This window comes from Hypanus sabinus, chromosome 11 (assembly GCF_030144855.1).
Source record: "Hypanus sabinus isolate sHypSab1 chromosome 11, sHypSab1.hap1, whole genome shotgun sequence".
Classification (NCBI taxonomy): domain Eukaryota; kingdom Metazoa; phylum Chordata; class Chondrichthyes; order Myliobatiformes; family Dasyatidae; genus Hypanus; species Hypanus sabinus.
The window spans coordinates 85,270,926-85,292,418 of NC_082716.1; the positions used below are offsets into that span (position 1 = coordinate 85,270,926).

At 41.1% G+C, this 21,493-nt stretch overlaps 1 protein-coding gene across 1 annotated transcript in view; it reads left to right on the plus strand.

Moving 5' to 3' along the window:
- Nucleotides 1-21,493, plus strand: part of astn1 (astrotactin 1) — a 2,712,832-nt gene that overhangs the window by 1,537,963 nt on the left and 1,153,376 nt on the right. The window lies entirely within an intron of this gene.

Consider the following 21,493-nt stretch of genomic DNA (forward strand, 5'->3'; position numbering starts at 1 on the left):
TGTAGTTACTGTCATTCCAATATTTATTCCTCCTTTTCTCTTCATTTCTCGCAACTTTGGTTGCTAACAAACAACCAAAGGATGATGACATTACTACCACTGGGTTGTGCTTGCTTTGTTTTTAAATTACGTAGTAGTCAATTCCCAAACTATCTAAATGTGTGCCATTGGCATTCTCATTGTCTGACTTTCCCTTTGATTTTCTTGTTGATTGTGTAACTATGCCATTGTCTTTGGTATTTTGAAAGCCTTCACAACTTCTACCGCTGAACTAATTATTATTGTACAATATCCATGGAAGTATAAATAGGTTTATTCCCTGAATATTCTTCCATTAATATGATGTTTCCTGGGTCTGTTCTTTTATTCAATTCTCTGTAGATGATACCTATGGCCACTTTCACTCATCTTTCAAATTTATTATTTTTCTGGTAATCCTCTTGGATATTTGTTCCATGGTTTTGCTTAAACTGCACGGACCATGAAGTAAATGCATTATGGTAGAAATTTAAACTAGCACGTGAATAGTGTATATGATGGTGTCACAGAAGCACATTATTCATTGAATTTCAGACTGAGTTCATTGCTCATGATTCTGCCTTTTGCTGTATCCAGTGCTCCCGGTGAGGCCTCCTCTACAGCGATGAAACCCCATGTAGGTAGATTGGGGTCTTTGTTGCGAACCTTTGCTTTATCCGTTACAAAAAGCAGTATTTCCGGGTTGCCTCCAGTTTTAATAGACACATTGATCACAGGTCTGACCTTTGGGCCTTGACCTTGGGACTCACTGATCATATATTTGAACTTCCTGGCTCAACCCTAGAACTCACAGGTCACATTTGACAGCGGGCCTTGACACCAACTCTCGTGGATTATAGGTCTGACCTTCAGGCCTCAACCCCAGGACTCACACAGACCTCTAACTTGGTGAAGGACATCACCTGCTATTCTGAATCCTTTATAGACCTCTGACTCAGGACTCACCAACCTGAGGATCACTGGATTCCTTAGCACCTGCCAACCTGACCTCTGGGTTCACTGACATGGAGCTCTCTGACTTGAACTCTGAACACAGGCTCCTGCCATAACCGGACCCCTAACTCCCTATAAACCCAAAAAGACAGCCAGGTCTGAGCCACAACATTGGACATCGTTTCTTGACACCATCTTGACTGGATGTTTTTATGTGGTCATTTCCTGTTGTTGCATTAGTTGTTTGATTATGTTACTTCATTCAAACTGGGTGCCCTGTTTGTCCTGATTTTGACTTCAGTTCATGAAATGATGCATTTATTACTGTCGTCAGGTTGCTCCTATCTGTTTCACTTATTCCTTTTTTTGAGATGTGGCATTTAATGCCGATTCCTAATGCCCTTGAAGAAATTGTGGACAAACTGCTGCTTGAGCTTTTGCCACTTTACTGATGAAACCACTGGTCTAAGGGGAAATACCCATCTTTGCCATAATGGAATTGAGTTTTGCCCCATTCTATCAGCAAATACCAGCTGGAGGGAGAAAGGACCCAGTAAATTGAAGCAATGGTCAGATTGTTTAACTTTCATCTCAACTTTACCAGCAAAAAATAACAACATGTGATAGCTGATCCCTGTAGAATGAAAACAATATATTGGAAATGAAAACACAACTTGTAGTAAAGAAAAACTGAGCAGGTGAGTTTGATTTGCTTGTACAATGTTTTTGACATTATACATAACTAACTGAATCATGTTTGACTCACAGTTAAAGCTATCCACATCATTTGCCAGAGCATTACGACCATTGTGACAAGTTCAGTAACAAATGAAGGACATAATGTAGCACAGACAAAATTTACCCTGCAAACTAAATGCATCATACAATAAGTAGTTATAATTATGTAAGTGAGATTGAGGTTGTGGCATTGAGTTTGAAACTATGCTGCAACTACTTAAAAGTGTAGATAAGTGTAAAGGAAGTATGAGTGTGGGAAACACTGTTGAATGGCAAACTATTGTTGAAAACCACTATTTTAATGCTTTTTAAAGATATTAGATGAATTAATGTAAGACTAAAGTCATAGTTTAATCATAATCTGTGATTTGTTTTAGCAAATGTATGTATTTTTCACAGTACGTGGTGTTTCAGCCCCACTTACTGGCAGAAGGTGGTATAGCAGTTACATATATATATTTCCATTTTCCATTGGCTAAGTATTAGAACATTACCACATGATGTAATTGTGCAACTGTTAATTGGTTAATTTTATCTAAGGAATTTTCTCTTAGCTCAATTTTAAAGAGGTGCCATCTTTTTATCTTTGTCTTCTATGCCATCTTTTCATGCTCTGCTTCCCTTAGTGTATTTAGTATATGTACAATGTTATTTAAAACTGCCTGTGATTCCTGACCTCCCCCCACCCCTGGGAGAACCCTAAGGATCAGAAAACATCAGAGATTCAACACAATTCTCCTCGTGATACACTGGATGTCCTCTGTTACTTCATTCCTCAAATGGCTAAATGCAATGCTTGTGTAGTGAAGGTTATGGTGAATTTAATCATTAACTACATTGATTTAGACCTGGCTAAGTTACTGAAAGTGCTCCACAAAAATAAAAAAGAACTTTCTGTCAGCGCCAATCTCCGGCCTTCTCCCTGTATCCCTTCATCAATAATCTATCAACCTCTGCCTTAAATATACATAAAGATTTGGCCTCCACAGCTGCCCATGTCAAAGAATTCTACAAATTCACCATTCTCTGGCTAAAAAAAATTCTTCCTTATCTCCATTCTAAAATGACTCCTCTCGACTCTGAGGTTGTGTCCTCTGGTTTTGGACTATTCCACCATGGGAAATGTCCTCTCCATGTTCACTCTATCAAGGCCTTTCACAGAAAAAGTTCCTTTATTCCCACTCTTTGCCTCCTGCCAATCAGCCACTGCTTTATTCATGTTGGAATCTTTCCTGAAATATCATGGCCTTGTAGCAGCCTTATGTGTAACACGTTGTCAAAGGCCTTCTGAAAATCTAAGTACACTTTGTTTATCCTGCTTGTTACTTCTTCAAAGAATTCCAACAAGTTTGTCAGTCAAGATTTTCCCTTGAGGAAACCATACTGACTATGATCTATTTTATCATGTGCCTCCAAGTACCCTGAGACCTCATTCTTAATAATAAACTCCAACATCTCCAACACTGAGGTCACACTAAATGGCCTTCAATTTTCTTTCTTCTGCTTCTCTCCATTCTTGAACAGTGAAGTGATATTTGCAATTTTCCAGTCAAAGATCATTACTAATGCTTCCACAATCTCTTCAGCCAACTCTTTCAGAACTCTGGGGTGTACACCATCTGGTCCAGGTGACTTATCTACCTTCACACCTTTCAGTTTCCCAAGCATCTTCTCTCTAGTTATGGTAATTTCACACACTTCATGCCCCCTGACACCTGAAACTTCCATCATACTGCTGCTGTGAAAACTGATGAAAAATACTTACTCATTTTGTCTGCTATTTCATTGTCTCCTATTACTAGCTCTCCAGCATTGATTTTCAGGGGTCTGAAATCCACTCTCACCTCTCTTTTACACTTGATGTATCTGAAGAAACTTTTGATATCCTCTTTAATATTATTGGCTAACTTGCTTTTGTGTTCCATCTTTATCTTCTTAATGACTTTTTTAGTTGGTATTTAAAAGCTTCCCAATCCTCTAACCGACCATTGATTTTTGTTCTATTATCTGCCCTCTCTTTGGCTTTTATGTTGGCTTTGATTTCTCTTGTTAGCCACGGTTGTGTCATTTTGCCTTTAGAATACTTCTTCCTCTTTAGTATGTATATATCCAGTGCCTTCTGAATTGCTTCCAGAAATTCCAGCCACTGTAATACTGGTACATCCGACTTTAGCTTCTTCTTCTCAAATTGCAAATCTGAAATAAAAACAGAAGTGTTTTAAATGTCTGTGTCAATGAAATTGAAATGGCACGTAACTGGGAGCTCAAGATGGTCAGGTGTCTGACAAAGGAGATGGTCTCTGCACTTGTTTTATACATGTCAATACATTGTTTATGCCTTGAGATGAACATGAAGGGTCTAGAAAGGGGAAAGTGTTGTTTGAAACAGCTGAATTGATTTTGATGAAATTGAAGACTTCCTTGCAGATGCCGAGATCTAGGAGCTAATTAACTGCAACCACCATGCCTCCTGAGGAAAAGACATAACAAAACAAAACAACTCTATGACCAAGAAATTTGAAGAGGGTTGATAGAGCACAGGAGATCCAGCAATCCATTGATAACCATGGCATACAGATTCTTGAGCATGTTCAGGATCATCTGCAGCTCAGACAGCCCAGGGACTACCTAGCCAAATGGCAACATGAGGACTTCACAAGACAAATCCATTGGAAGGGGTATTTCAAAGAAACTAGCTATCACTCCCTTGACACAAGTGTCCTTAATTGCGTGCCATAGCAAAATATCAAATCCAGCTAAACCATTCACCCCTCTGCTCTCACCCAGATGGGCAAGAATTTGACAAGGTCATCTTTCAACTGAGAAGCACATCCCCTGGAACCGATGTTATTCTGAATGGATTTCTAAAGCTTGGCACTGAGGAGCTTACAATCCCATTGTACTTGTGTAGGAGCACCAGGCCTTGCTGGAGGGAGCCACAGCAACTGAGATCTTTAAGAAAGATGACAAATGCCTACCCCTGAGAATTTTCCCACCTGCCCATAATGATGAAAACAATTTCATGGGTCCTCCTTAATCATCTCCGAGAAGCTGAGGACACTCCGCAAGTCTCAGAGTGGATTCCTTTTTTGTGATGTGACTCTGTTGGGGAACAGGGTCACATCGTGTGCCTCTTCCTCCATCAGCACAATTTCACAGATGGTCCCAAACATTTTGTTCCACACGTCTACAGCGTTTTGTATTTAGAATTTTACCTTGTACGATATATATATATATATAGCAAGTATTCATTCAGGGGGACATTGCAAATCACTACTAGCAAAGCAAGCAAGAAGAAGATCCCTACACTGAAAAATGATTAAGAATTGCACATTGCAGTTATGAGACCGCTTGGGTCATCTAAATTCAAATGGTCCTGTTGTCAGCCTCTCAGGCTGAGAATATTATGGGCCAAACATTGTCATTACAGAATCACCCATGACATTGTTTTTCAGTCTAATCAGCTGTGGAGCAATTAATTAATGGCATAGATCCAGCAAGTTAATGATGGACTGAATATGGTGGAGGAACGAGCAAGGGTAATGGGTATTCATCAACACCAGTGCAGTTCACACTGTAATGATAAAAATCTGCCTCCAGACTTTGGTTCAGTGCAACAGGTAGCATAATTCAATTTTATATAATAAAAATATTTACCCACTTGCACAGTGCAAGCTTATCTGCAACATAATATGATGTATAATGCCAAGATTGAATATTCCAGAACAATTGGTTCTTAAGCGAGAATTTCTCTGTGCAAGTTTTATTGATTCTCATGTCAAAATCTGCAAGGTCTTCACTTCATTTTTAGTTATAAAATGTAATGAACTAATTTGCATATATGAGATAGATGTGAAATTCCAATTTCAGTTTACAAATTATATTTCCCAATTTCAGCACAGAATGATCCATAACTAGTTTTCCTTTAGTGGGCATTGCCACTTCAGAATTAATCTATTTGTAATAACTTTATTCAATGTAATCTGCTTTTGCAGAGACAAAAATAAGGAAGGCAAAAGCTCATTGGGACACAAGTGCACAAAGTTGGAGGTTCATAGGTATCATGTGGATTGCAAAAATTAAATGGTGCAACCTGGAGTCTGGCTAGATGGGGGAGGGAAGAAATTAACTGTAAACTTAACTACCCAAACTAGTTGTTAAGAAATAATAACAAAATAAATAAATAAGCAATAAATATCAATAATATGAGATGATGAGTTCTTGAAAGTGAATCCATAGGTTGTGGAAACATTTCAGTCATGAGATAAGTGAAGTTGAGTGAAGATATCAACAGCCCAATGGTTAGGGGTTAATAACTGTTCCTGAACCTGGTGGTGCGGGTCCTGTGGCTCCTGTACCTTCGACCTGAAAGCAGCAGCAAGAAGAGAGCATGGCCTGGGTGGCGGGTCCTTCATGATGGGTGCTGCTTTCCTGCAAGAACGCTTTGCGTAGATATGTTCACTGATGAGGAAGGCTTTACCTGTGATGGACCTGGCTGTATCCACTGATTTTTGTATGATCTTCCATTCAAGGGTTAGGGTTAGGGTTTTTTCATATCAGGCTGTGATGCAGCTAGTCAATATCCTGTCCACTACGCATCAAGAGTACTCTGCAAGATATTTAGATGTCATTCCAAATCTTCACAAACTCCTATGGAAGTAGAGGTGCTGCCATGCTTTCTTTATAATTGTATTTATGTGCTGGGACCAGGTCAGGTCTGAAATGATAACACAGAGGAGTTTTAAATTGTTGACCCTTGCCACTTCTGAACATCTGAGGACTGGCTCATGGACCTCTGGTTTCTTCCTCCTGAAGTAAATAATCAGCTCCTTAGTCTTGCTGACATTGAATAGGAGGTTGTTATGGCACCACTCAGCCAGATTTTCAATCTCTCGCATATAGGTTGATTTGTTGCTACCTTTGATTTAACCTACAATAGTGGTGTCATCAACAAACTTCAATGTAGCATTGGAGCTGTGCTTAGCCACACAGACATAAGTATAAAGTGAATAGAGCAAGGCTCCTAAACACGCAGCCTTGTGATGCACCTGTGCTGATGGAGATTGTACAGGAGATGTTGTTGCCAATCCAGACTGACTGGGTTCTGCAACTGAGGAAATCAAGGATCCAATTAACAAGGACGTACTGAGGCCAAGATCTTGAAGCTTATTGTTTAGTTTTGAGGGGATGACGGCATTGAATGCCAAGGTGTAGTCGATAAGGAGCATCCTGGTTTATAACATCCTTGCTGTCCTGGTGTTCCAAGGTTGAGTGAAGAGCCAATCTGAGGGCATCTGATATGGACTTGTTGCACCGGTAGGGAAATAAGAGAAAATTCCAGGTCTTTTCTCAGGCAGGAATTGATATGTTTCACCACCAACCTGTCAAAGCAATTAATCACTATGGATGTATGTGTCACTGGACAATAGTCATTGAGACAGATTACCGCATTCTTCTTTGGCACTGTATGAGTGAAGTCTGATTGAAGCAGGTGGATAACTCAGGCTGCCGATGTGAGAGGTTAAAGATCTTGGTGAACACTCCAGCTAGTTGCTCAGCACAGATCTTTAGTACTCGGCCAGGTACCCCATCTGGGCCAGATGCCTTACGCGGGTCCACCCTCCTCAAGACTGTTCGCATGTTGGCCTCAGACCAAAATCACGAGGTCATTGTGGGCTGTGGGAGCTTGTGATCGTTCCTCCTTGTTTTGATGGTCAAAGAGAGCATAGAAGGCACTGAGCACATCTGGAAGCGAAGCTCACCTATGTCACTTGAATTTTTTATTTATGAGATGATAACATTCAATCCTTGCCACAACTGTTGGGTATCCTCCCTTGATTCAGTTTTGGATTAGAATTGTCACTTTACCTGTGAAATCACTTTCTAGTATCGTACTTGGACCTCTTGTAACTTTTTTGGACTCCTGACTTGAATGCCTCTGATCAGGCCCTCAGCAGACTGCGGATCTCAATTTATCTGAATTAGTTGATGTAGTGAAGAAAGTCCAGAGCAGAATGATCATGCACCTCTCCCTCCCTCTCTGTCCCTCTTTACCTTCATCTCTCCCTCCCCTTGTATGACATTGTGTGATCAGATGACAACTGAAATCATGAGTGGTTGAGGCTGTGAAAATTGAAATTTCTGGTATAAAACAGATATCTGATTCTTAGTTTCCAGATTTTCACTTTGTGTATCAAATGAAGTAAAAGGCTGACACAGGAGTCAACAGTTTTCAGAAGCTGCCTGCTTTGACAGTTAATAGTAGATCAGGACCAAGCATCTGTCTAAAAGGAAGTAATTACAGTGAGCAGAGAGTTGAGTCATCACATAACTTCTGACTGACTTACAAAGAGTACAAAGTAATTTCTGCTGATAGACAATGATCATGGATGGAGAACAGAAGAATCGGGTTCTGTAGCTGAGAATTTGATTGGTACTTAGAGTGATGAATTGTTGCCTGCTTCTGATGCTTGTAGTGGTTTGTGTGATCTTAAAGCAGTGAGTGTTGAATATTAGTATCCAGTACTTTAGTGGTTAAGCTCATTAAAGTAGTACATACCTTAATATAATATCCAATAACTTCACAGCGGGAATATGTGAAGATGCTTGGACGAAGACTAAAAACAGTAGATTTGGTAGAGCAACTTTTCTGTTATGATTGCACTATATGGGAGTTTTTGAACAATGAGCCTCTCCAAAATTGCATTTTTGTTCTTGAGGCTGCTACTTTGAAATGGTCTGTGTCAGAATGAATGATGCCAGAGTTGGACTGGAAAAATGTTGACCTGATACAGTGCAAGAACTTAACTGGGCTGTTGTTCTCAGTCTAAGGTCACCTTTTGGAAGTGCAGAATCAGAATGGATTGATGTGACCATGCTGACAAACACAGTAAATAAAATATGGAGTTAGAAACTGACTCCTTATTGCCTGTGATGTTCTGGATAAGGACTGTGTGAAATGCAGCAAGAATTCTTGTGCACTTTAGAGCAGGTGGTTGAGAAAAGTTGAAAAGTTGTTGGAAACTCGGTAATTAGTGATGCATATGGAATTTTTTAAGCAGCATCAAGAACTCCACAATATTTCAAATTATTTGGCTTAGAAATCCAGTCACATGGTGCTGCTCCTAATTGACAATATATTGAAATTCAATCCATTGTTTCCAGCTTGAATTACTGCACTCTGAAATTCTGATGAGCAAGTAAGGCTGTGAATCACATTTATGTGGATGAAAGCGTTTTCCAACAGGTGCTCAAAGAATAATGGCATTTTTGTTGTCTCTCTCTGAAAAAGCAGAAATATAATTTAAACAGAGCTTTCCTGAGCATGATTCAGTGTTGGGAAAACAACCTAGGAATGTCCCTGGAGGCCAACATTTTCTTTTCCGTATTTGCACAGGGAAACTGTCTCTGCCGTTGTAAATGTCCACTATTGGCCAACAATACCAAACTCTTATTAATATCACCTATCACACTCATATTCACTTTACTCCAAGTATTTCCTCTTGAAAGTGAACATTGTAGAATAACAGCTGCAAGTTGTTGTATGCACTACTTCCTTATTGCCCATATATCTCAGGAAGGGGTCAATAACTTTACTGGGTATTTTTTATAGGTCGCCCAATAGTAACAGAGATATCAAGGAGCAGATAGGGAAACAAATCCTGGAAAGGTGTGATAATGACAGAGTTGTCATGATGGGGGATTTTAATTTCCCAAATATCGATTGGCATCTCCCTAGAGCAAGGAGTTTAGATGGGGTGGAGTTTGTTAGGTGTGTTTAGGAAGGTTTCTTGATAGATAAGCCTACAAGAGGAGAGGCTGTACTTGATTTGGTATTGGAAGATGAACCTGGTCAGGTGTCAGATCTCTCAGTGGGAGAGCATTTTGGAAATAGCATTGGAGAGCCATAGGAACAGACAAGTTAGAAAACCGTTTAATTGGAGTAAGGGGAATTATGAGGCTATCAGCCAGGAAATTGGAAGCTTAAATTGGAAACAGATGTTCTCAGGGAAAAGTACGGAAGAAATGTGGCAAATGTTCAGGGAATATTCGTGTGGAGTTCTGCATAGGTATGTTCCAATGAGACAGGGAAGTTATGGTAGGATACAGGAATAGTGGTGTACAAAGGCCATAATAAATCTAGCCAAGAAGAAAAGAAAAGCTCACAAAAGCTTCAGAGAGCTAGGTAATGTTAGAGATCTAGAAGATTATAAGGCTAACAGGAAGGAGCTTAAGAAGGAAATTAGGAGAGCCAGGAGGAGTCAGGAGGGGCCATGAGAAGACCTTAGCGGGCAGGATTAAGGAAGACCCCAAGACATTCTACAAGTATGTGAAGAGTAACAGGATAAGACATGAAAGAATTGGGCCTATCAAGTGTGACATTGGGAAAGTGTGTATGGAACCAGAGGTACTTAATGAATATTTTACTTAGTGTTCACTATGGGGAATGTTCTTGGTGATTATAGGGATGACTTGCAGCAGATTGAAAAGCTTGAGCATGCAGATATTAAGAAAGAGAATGTGCTGGAGCTTTTGGAAAGCATCAAGTTGGATAAGTCGCCGGGACCAGATGAGATGTAACCCAGGCTACTGTGGGAGGTGAGGGAGGAGATCGCTGAACCTCTGGCAATGACCTTTGCATCATCAATGGGGACAGGGGAGGTTCTGGAGGATTGGAGGGTTGCGAATATTGTTCCTTTATTCAAGAAAGGGAGTAGAGATAGCCCAGGAAATTATAAACCAGTGAGTCTTACCTCTGTGGTTGGTAAGTTGATGGAGAAGATCCTGAGAGGCAGGATTTATGTACATTTAGAGAGGTATAATATGATTAGGAAGAGTCAGCATGGCTTTGTCAAAGGCAGGTTGTGCCTTACGAGCCTGATTGAATGCAAGGCTTATTGTGAAAGTAAGGAGGCATGGGACCCAAGGGGACATTGCTTTTTGGATCCAGAACTGGCTTGCCCACAGGAGGTGAGGAGTGGTTGTAGATGGATCATATTTTGCATGGAGGTTGGTCACCAGTGGAGTGCTGCAGGGATCTGTTCTGGGACCCTTACTCTTTGTGATATTTATAGATGACCTGGATGAGGAAGTGGAGGGATGGGTTGGTAAATTTGCTGATGACACAAAGGTTGGAGGTGTTGTGGATACTGTGGAGGGCTGTCAGCGGTTACAGCAGGACATTTATAAGATGCAAAACTGGGCTGAGAAGTGGCAGATGGTGTTCAACCCAGATAAGTAGGTCATTTTGGTAGGTCAAATATGATGGACAAGAGGACACAGGTTTAAAGTGCTGGGGAGTAGGTACAGAGGAGATGTCAGGGGTAAGTTTTTTACTCAGAGAGTGGTGAATACGTGGAATGGGTGCCAACAACAGTGGTAGAGGCAGATACGATAGGGTCTTTTAAGAGACTTTTGGATGTGTACATGGAGCTTAGAAAAATAGATGACTGTAGGTAGGCCTTGTAATTTCTAAGGCAGGGACAAGTTCGGCACAACTTTGTGCGCTGAAGGGCCTGCATTGTGCTGTAGGTTTTCTATTACGTCACTGGCCTGTAGGGCAGCAATGAAGGTCCTCTATCTAGGGCAGTGGTCAGGGTTTCCTTCTTCATGTCAGTAGCTGCTTCCTCTCAGTTTTCACTACCGTCAGTCAAGCAAGACCCGGTTGGAGCTCAGGAATACCATTGCACTCAGGTGTAAAAGCATTCCTCATTGCTGTTTCCATGACAATTTTGTTGTGCAAGTCAGAGTTGTTAGCCCTGAGCTGAGCACCTGAACCTGGAGGACTGGTAGACCACTCTTAGTCAGGCCTCTATCCTTTGACCTGTTTGGTATGGTTGACCCTATCAAGAGTCAAAACATAAAGCCCTGACTCCAGCCAACATATTTTTCCAGGTTATTGAAGCTTGCAAGCCTCCAAACCATGACAAGTTTGTGGTCCTTTTGAAGGATGCACTGGAGGTGAGGTAATAAATCAAGCTTTAAGCCTTGACCTGTCTTCTGAAACATCCTTCACATTCCAGACTTTTGTAGAAGCCTGGAAATCCTGACTACTGGTCCCAGTGCTCTAACAAGGCATAGTCGTGTTCTCACAGCTGTTTACCTTTGTTTAATTTGCAATAGCACAATGTGCAAAGGAAAGTGCATAAAGCTTTTCAGTAGCCACTGATGCACTGGGTCTCTAGTACTTTTCAATTATACTGTGGTAGACAAGACAGTCATTGGAAGACTGCACAACAGTCATTTTCAGTGCCTTATACAGATCAAATTCTGGGTTACATTATTTCTGATGAGGAACATCTCATTTGGTGAGGGAAGGGAGGAGGATCCTTGATGTGTTCCATGTTGGAATCAACAGCATATAAAAATAAGGAACAGACTCTGTTTAGTGTATATTAGTGAGCAAGTAAGGACACCCAGTATGCACGTTTGTATGCGGGTTTGAAGATTATGAAATATTTAGTGGAAGACCTAATTTGGGAAATCATAACTTCATTTCATGGAATGCTGCCACTGGAGTAAGAGTCATTGTACCACTGAGACAGGAACTAGTATTCATACAGAAATGATAAATCCACCTGTGCGAGCATCAAAATGAATAAATACCAATAAATAAATAAAATTTCTGTTTGAAGCATTTAATGTTTTCTATTACTGCCAAGCCCTTCAAATGATAGGCTTTAGACAATAGACAATAGACAATAGGTGCAGGAGTAGGCCATTCAGCCCTTTGAGCCAGCACCATCATTCAATGTGAGCATGGCTGGTCATGCACCATCAGTATCCCGTTCCTTCCTTATCCTCATATCCCTTGACTCCGCTATTTTTAAGAGCTCTATCTAACTCTTCCTTGAAAGTATCCAGAGAATTGGCCTCCACTGCCTTCTGAGGCAGAGCATTCCATAGATCCACAACTCTCTGGGTGAAAAAGTTTTTCCTCAACTCTGTTCTAAATGGCCTACCCTTATTCTTAAACTGTGGTCTCTGGTTCTGGACTCCCCCAACATCAGGAACATGTTTCCTGCCTCTAGCTTGTCCAATCCCTTAATAATCTTATATGTTTCAATCAGATCCCTTCTCATCATTCTAAATTCCAGTATATACAAGCCCAGTCACTCCAATCTTTCAACATATGACAGTCCTGCCATGTCGAGAATCAACCTCGTGAACCCACGCTGCACTCCCTCAATAGCAGGAATGCCCTTCCTCAAATTTGGAGACCAAAACTGAACACAATACTCCAGGTGTGGTCTCACCAGGGCCATGTACAACTGCAGAAGGACCTCTTTGCTGCTATACTCAACTCCCCTTGTTATGAAGGCCAACATGCCATTAGCTTTCTTCACTGCCTGCTGTACCTGCATGCTTACTTTCAGTGACTGATGAACAAGGACACCTAGATCTCATTGTACTTCCCCTTTTCCTAACTTGACACCATTCAGATAGTAATCTGCCTTCCTATTCTTGCTACCAAAGTGGACAAACTCACATTTTTCCACATGAAACTTTAAACTGCATCTGTCATGCATCTGCCCACTCACCCAACCTGTCCAAGTCACCCTGCATTCTCCTAACATCCTCATATTTCACACTGCCACCCAGTCATCTGCAAATTTGCTAATGCTACTTTTAATCCCTTCATCTAAAACATTAATGTATATTGTAAATAGCTGTGGTCCCAGCATCGAGCCTTGCAGTAGCCCACTAGTCACTGCCTGCCATTCTGAAAAGGACCCGTTAATCTGTGCTCTTTGTTTCCTGTCCTCCAACCAATTTTCTATCCATGTTAGTACCCTACCCCCAATACCATGTGCTCTAATTTTGCCCACTAATCTCCTATGTGGGACCTTATCAAAGGCTTTCTGAAAGTCCAGGTACACTACATCCACTGGCTCTCCCTTGGCCATTTTCATAGTTACATCATCAAAAAATTCCAGAAGATTAGTCAAGCATGATTTCCCCTTCGTAAATCCATGCTGACTCGGACCAATCCTGTTACTTCTATCCAAATGTGCCGTTATTTCATCTTTTATAATTGACTCCAGCATCTTTCCCAACATTGATGTTAGGCTAACTGGTCTATAATTCTCTGTTTTCTCACTCCCTCCTTTCTTAAAAAGTGGGATAACATTAGCTATCCTCCAATCCTCAGGAACTGATCCTGAACCTATAGAACATTGGAAAGTGATTACCAATGCATCCACGATTTCTAGCGCCACCTCCTTAAATACCCTGGGATGCAGACCATCAGGCCCTGGGGGTTTATCAGCCTTCAGTCCCATCAGTCTACACAATACCATTTTCTGCCTAATGTGAATATCCTTCAGTTCCTCCATTACCATAGGTCCTCTGGCCACTATTACATCTGGGAGATTGTCTGTGTCTTCCCTATTGAAGACAGATCCAAAGTAGCTGTTCAACTCGTCTGCCATTTCCATGCTCCCCATTATAAATTCACCCGTTTCTGCCTTCAAGGGCCCAACTTTGGTCTTAACTAATTTTTTCCTCTTCACATACCTAAAGAAGCTTTTACTATCCTCCTTTATATTTTTGGCTAGCTTACCTTCATACCTCATCTTTTCTCCCCATATTGCCTATTTAGTAATCTTCTGTTGCTCTTTAACAGTCTCCCAATCCTTTGGCTTCCCGCTCATCTTTGCTACAGTATACTTCTTCTCTTTTATTTTTATACTGTCCTTGACTTCCCTTGTCACCCCCTACTCCCCTTAGAATCTTTCTTCCTCTTTGGAATGAACTGATCCTGCACATTCTGAATTGTTCCCAGAAATACCTGCCATTGTTGTTCCACTGTCATCCCTGCGAGGGTATCCTTCCAGCCAACTTTGGCTAGCTCCTCCCTCGTGGCTCCATAGTCCCCTTTGTTCAACTGTAATACTGACACTTCCGATTTTCCCTTCTCCCTCTCAAATTGTAGATTAAAACTTATCATATTGTGGTCACCACCTCCTAATGGCTCCTTTACCTTAAGTTCATTTATCAAATCCAGTTCATTACACAATACTAGATCCAGAATTGCCTTCTCCCTGGCAGGCTCCAGCACAAGCTGCTCTGAGAATCCATCTCGGAGGCACTCCACAAATTCCCTTTCTTGGAGTCCAGTACCAACCTGATTTTCCCAGTCTACCTGCATGTTGAAATCCCCCATTACAACTGTAGCATTACCTTTGCTACGTGCTAATTTTAGCTGTTGATTCAACTTGCACCCTATATCCAGGCTACTATTTGGGGGCCTGTAAATAATTCTCATTAGGGTCTTCTTGCCTTTATAATTTCTCAGTTCTATCCATACGGACTCTACATCTCCTGATTCTATGTAACCCCTTGCAAGGGACTGAATTTCATTCCTTACCAGCGGAGCCACCCCACCCCCTCTGCCCTTTGGTACATTTTGTGCTCCGAAGTACAGTAGAGTGTCAGCGAGATTGCATCTGCTGTGGACCAGTTGTGGTGATAAGGGAATTGCACAGATCCAGGTTCTTGCTCAGGCAGGAGTTAATTCTAGTGATAAACAAACTTGTGAAGTACTGCATTATGGTAAGGTGTGAGAGCTGCTGAGTAACAGTCTTTGAGTCAGCTTACTCTTCTTGGGTACCAGTATGATTGCTGCCCTTTTGGAGTAAGTGAGAGCCTCACACTGCAGTAATTGAAGAGAGATTGTAGCTAGTTGCTTGGCATATGGTCAGGAACACTGTTGGAGCCTGATAGCAGGTAAGGGTTCACTCTTTTGAAGGATGTTCTGATATCACATCCACTTATTCCCACTTTCTTGTTCATCACAGGCTCAAAAGGTCCTTGTTTGGGCCAACATGATTGTGTGTCCATCCTGACTTGTATGGATGGTTGTATAATAACTTGTATGGTTATTTTGTTCCCTTATAAAATATGAAGAACATTCCAGAATCCATAGAATTTTGGAAAATGTTAACTAGAGCATCTACTTATTCTAAAGTCACCTCTGAACTGAACTGAAGATTCCTAGACTGTATCAATGACTTTACAGTCTGATGTCTTGTATTCTGTGTTTTCACTTGTTTTTTTTTTACCATTTGTGTAATATTTTATGCGTTGAGCATTTGATGTTTTTCTTTGAACGAGTTCCACAGTGTGTCTGTGGGAAGGCAAATCTCAGGGTTGTATACTGCATGTTAAATATGCTTTGAATCCAAAGTTGGGATGCCATTCATAAAGTTTTTTTTGATATGCTACTATTCAATTACAATCATTTCTCCAATTACATTTCTAACTTGTTACTGTGCTTTTATTCTTAAAACTTAGTGTTATTTTCTGCTATGATTTAAAAAAAACATTTGTACAGATACATTAATAGGAAAGATCGAGAAGGTTATGGGCCAAATACTGCAAGTGGGATTAGTCTGGAAAGGCATTTTTGTCAGAATGGAGTACATGGGCATAGTTCAAGTTTAAATATCATTTAACCATACATAAAAACCTATGAACACAGTCAAATGAAACAGCAGTAATCTGGGGCCAAGGTGCAAAACACAGCACCAACAGTCTCACACAGCACAAACACATTGAGCACATATAAAACAGCAAGTACACATAAGATATCAGTAAAATGCAGTTACAGAAGTATAGTCTATGACCCTGAATCCACGAGTGTGGAAGAAACCTGCAGTTGAACACAATATGGCTGGACTTCTCCCGAGTGAACGCTGGGGGCCGCATCAACTCCAGCTGGATGCCGTGCCACTCCGCCTTCGGTGGACTGCACGGACTCTGATGCCTCTCTCCCGGTCAGCTGTAAACAGCCAACACTGCGGCTTGAGGCATGGTCCTCACTATGACTGATGACATGCGGACCCCACTGACTGCCAATAAATCAGTGAATTGGACTTGTGGTGTTCCATATTAATGATGTCCAACAGGGTCATATGATCACAAAGGCTATCACTCGCTGTTTGACTGCACACCTCCTTTGCACACAGGCCTCTCTGTTGCAAGCAGCAGCGTTATCCACGCTGAGTCCATCCCTGTTAGCTTCTGCCAAGCAGCAATTTGCTGATGGAGTAGACCTGCAGTACTTCATGTTCTTAATGTCCACTAGGGTCTTGCAATCATAAAAAAAATGTTTGAAAAGGACAATAACACCTTTGTTTGATTCTGTAGAAGCTGCTGTGATTGAATCCACTGCCATCCTAGGACTTGTTTCCGTGCTGTTTGACAAAGCGGCTGCCACAAAATGCTTGTTTGATTTTTCTGCTATTTCCTCATTGACCATTATAATTACTCCTGCATTAGTCTGTAAGGGGCCATGTTAATGTTTGTTATGTCTATTTCCCTTTTTAAAATCTCATCAAAAGGTAGTTCTACAGTTTTTACCACCTTTATTAACAACCTGCCTGATGGGCTAAGAGTAATACTAATTCAATCCTGCACAAGTCTGTATAGATAAAAGAATTAAATTTGAGTTGAAGTTAATTGTCATGGGCATACATAACCAGGGTATAAATACTATGCAAAAATTTTTTTTGCTGCAGCACCATATATAAAAGACATGCCAAATATGAATTATAGAAATTTAAGGTATGCTTGTGCAGGTTGAAAGCAAATTAAGGCCAAGATAGAATTAGGGCTTTCAGGTCTGTTCAAGAACCTGTTTGCTGTGAGGAAGAATCTGTCATCAGATCTTGAGGCATGAGTCTTCAGCTACCTCCTGTCTGATTGCAGCATTGAGATACACTTGATAGATTGGAGAGCAGTAGTCATGATGTAACTGGCTGAGTCCACTGGCCAGTTTCAGAAATGCACAAAACTCTAATAGATGGATACCAATGGATGCAAATGCAAGAGCAACTGTTTTGGACTTAAGAGATACACAAGACAAATTCTTGAATAGGGAAAAGTAGTTGCATGACAACACATAGTCATGGTCATGTTTCACTGATCTATTATACACAGCTATTTGATATACTGAAATGATTATTGGAATACCAATCATTTTAGTGAGATAACTGCAGTACCAGGTAAGAAGTTATACAACATATTTATTTGTGCAAAAAGCACCTGCAGTACCACGAGAACATAGGGCCACCTTGTCTTGTACACAGGCAGAATGCGGATAGCAATTTTTAACTGTATTAAACTGTTAGAAAAGTGATTACATTGCAAGCATCCCTTGCATTTTAAGGAAGAGATGAAGGTCACCGTATTCCAAGAGGACCAAAATCTTACAGTTTGAAGGCTTGCATGCTACAATGACCCAGAGATCTACGCTGACTGGAGTCAGGACTTTATGCTTTGGCTTTTGGTATGGACACTCATGCCAAACAGATTATAGGGTAAGAGTAGTCCATTAGTTTTCCATGTTTGGGGATTCAACTCAGGGCTAACAACCCTGACTAATCAAACAAAACTGTTACAGAAACAGCAATTAAGAATCTTTCAATATCTGTGTGCAATGGTATTCCCGAGTCTCCACCCAGGACTTACATGACTTATAGTAAACCAGGAGGAAGCTACTGATGTGGTTGACGTGATTGAGTGAAGAGAAAATGAAATGGCATCTGCTGTGGACCTGTTGTGATGGTAGGCAAACAGGAGCAGATCCAAGTTGCTCCTCAGTCAAGAGTTGGTATGTTCCATCACAGTGCATGTAGGTGCTACTGGACGATAGTCATTGAGGCAGGATACCACATTCTTTGTAGGCACTGGTATAATTGGAGCCTGCTTGAAGCATGTGTCTACCTCAGACTACCAAAGTGAGAGGTTAATAATATCAGTGAACTCTCTAGCCAGTTGATCAGCATAGGCCTTTAACTCTTGGCCAGGCGCCCCACCTGGACCAGCAGTTTTTAGTGGATCCACCCTCCTGAAGGATGATCAAATGTCGGTCTCAGGCTGAAGTCATATGGTTTTCGTGTGGGAGTTTGTGAAGACGTTTCCATATTTTATTGGTCAAAGCAAGCCTAAAAGGCGTTGAGCTCACCGAGGAAAGAAGTTTTCCTTGTCACCTATGTTGCTTGGTTTCACTTTGTAGCTGGTGATAGCATTGTCAGAGCTATCGAGCATCCTTTTGGGATTCCAGTTTGGTCCAGAATTGCCATTTCGCATGTGAGATGACTTTTTGGAGGTTGTACCTGGATTTTTGCTACTTGGTGCCAGACCTGAACTCATTAATCTGGTTCTCAGTAGATTTCAGATCTTTCGATTCATTCAGGGCTTCTGTTTAAAGAAGACTAAATGACACACTCATCTGCACAGATCTTCTACATCCTTGATCATGGCCCAGTCCACTAATTTGAAGCAGACCCATATTAACTCCTCTGCCTCCTGTACCCACCTCTTCATTATCCTTATTTCTAGAGCCTTGCTCTTTAGCCTCTTCATGTATACAGGTAGGAGAAGGACAGTCAGATAATTTGACTTCCCAGACTGCAGTCTAGGGATCTGACGGTACTCATTCCTTATGGTAGTATAGCAGTGGTTGAGTGTGTTGGGACTCCTGGTGCTGCAGGTGATACGTTGATGATAATTAGGCAGAGATTTCTTCAAGCAAGCCTGTTTGAAATCCTTTTTAATGATTTAAAAGATGTTGCAGTCAGCTCTTTCTTGTTTGCTTATAGTTAAAGTGCATGCTTAACTTTGGCTTTTGGCATTTTGTAAACTGTGGTCAGGATCATGGAGGAAAATTGTCTTTTTAAGTCGAATGGTCTGTACTTAATCATCAGATGTTCCAGTTCGGGAGAACAAGGGAGTGACAGGACTGCTACATCTGAGCACCACAAAGAGTTTATCATAAAACACATCTTGTCCTCTTTGAATCAGCAGTCTACGCTCTCCAGTGCATCAAGAAGCCCTCTGGTTTTACTGACAGATCTGGCATGTACAGAGAGAGCTATGTCTCCATGAAATACAGAACACAGCAATCCTTGATTTCCCTTCAATACAGTAATCTTTCCCTAAGGTCCTCAGTCTCATTCTCCAGAGACCGGAAATTTGCTAACAACGTCCTGGGTAGAGGAAGTTATACCTCCTGACATTTTAGTCTGGCTTGGAGTCTTCCCTTCCTCCCTATCTTCCAGCCATGATAATGTATCTTTGTCCACTTCAAAGTGCTGTACTTGCACTGGGAGTTAAGTTCTCTGAATCTGTCAGAGAACATAAAATTGCTAATTTTATTGTCTAGTTTGAAATTTTGTAATTTCAAGGGAAAATATAGGCTGCACATTGCAGTGATAGTAGTTCAGAAAAGGCATATCAAGACATTTTGTGTGAGTTGGCAGACCATTCAGTTAGATCACACCATGACCTCCCAACGTACAAATTCAATATTCTAACTTATGAAGGTCAGTGCTAAAAGCCACTTTCACCACCCTGTCCACTTGTGACTCCACATTCAGTGAACCATGCACTCTACCCCAAGGTCGCTCTGTTCTACAACATCCCCAGGGACTTTGCCATTCACTGTAAAAGTCCCACCAAGATTTCATTTTCAAAATACAACACTTTTCCGAATTAAACTTCATTTTCCATTCCTTGACTCACTTACTCAGCTAATCAATATCCCCTGTTATTTTTGATAAACTGCACTGTCCGCTATGACAGCTGTGTTAGTCATCTGTGAACTTTCTTTATTTTAAACTATCCTTGAGTTTGGTGCTTCATGCTCTCAGGGATTTGTATCCTCCAATGAGAGAGGGTAGAGGAGAGAATGACTGGCGTTGGAGAGGTACTCGATTATGGTAGCTGCTTTCGCAAGGCAGCAGGAGGTGCTGGCGGAATCAGTGGATAGGAAGTTGGTTTGTGTCTGTTTGGTTGGGCAGTGGTCACAACTCTCCGCAATCTTTCGCAAACTCAAGCAGAGCTGTTGCCATTTTCAGCTGTGATGTATCCAGATACAATGCTTTGGAAGGTGTACTATAAAAATTGTTGCGAGCATTTGGGCAAATTTAATGATTGCTTTGATGGCATCTAGCATGAAATACAAAGATTTTATTACCGTTAAACTGTTTTCATCAATATTCTGCAGTGATTTCAAGTCAACTTTATTGTCATGTGCACAACTCCAAATGACATATAGATACAACCAAAAAAAGCTTGCTTACAACAGCATCATAAGCACAGTGGTGTAGACAACACACAGGTTATTAACGGTACATAAACTGTACAAGATAGTGAACATAGAACAGCACAGCATAGGAACAGGCCCTTCGGCCCACAATGTTGAGCCAAATCAATTAAATTAGTATTTAAATTGCTAACTAAGTTAATCTCGTGTCCACGCAATGAGTGGGCACTACTTCCTTACATTCATATTCCTATCTAAATATCTCTTAAAAGTCTCTAACTGTTTCTGCCTTTATCACCATTCCAAGAAACTCATTCTAGAATTTACTCACACACTACACTCTCTGTATATAAAATAAATTAATCTTCCCCCTCATAAGTCTTATGAAATTACTTCCTCTCATCTTAAACTCATATCCTCTTATATTAGACATTTCAATGCTGAGGAGAACATTCTGTTTTCTCCCTCTATGGCTCATAGTCTATCTGCTCCTAGCCTCTGCCACTCCAGAGAAATCAACCCAAGTGTGTTCAGCCTCATTGTCATGGTCCTGGCTGGCTTTTCCCACCTTTTCCCTTTCCTCCCTGATTGGTCCTTAATCCCCACACTTGATTCCCAATCTTTCCCAATTCCTCTCAATCACCAGTACCTAGTTTCCATTAGCCACCGGAGGATAAGACCCCGACAGCTCCGGTCAGCCCTTGCCAGATTGTTGTTCGACTCTCAGAAAGA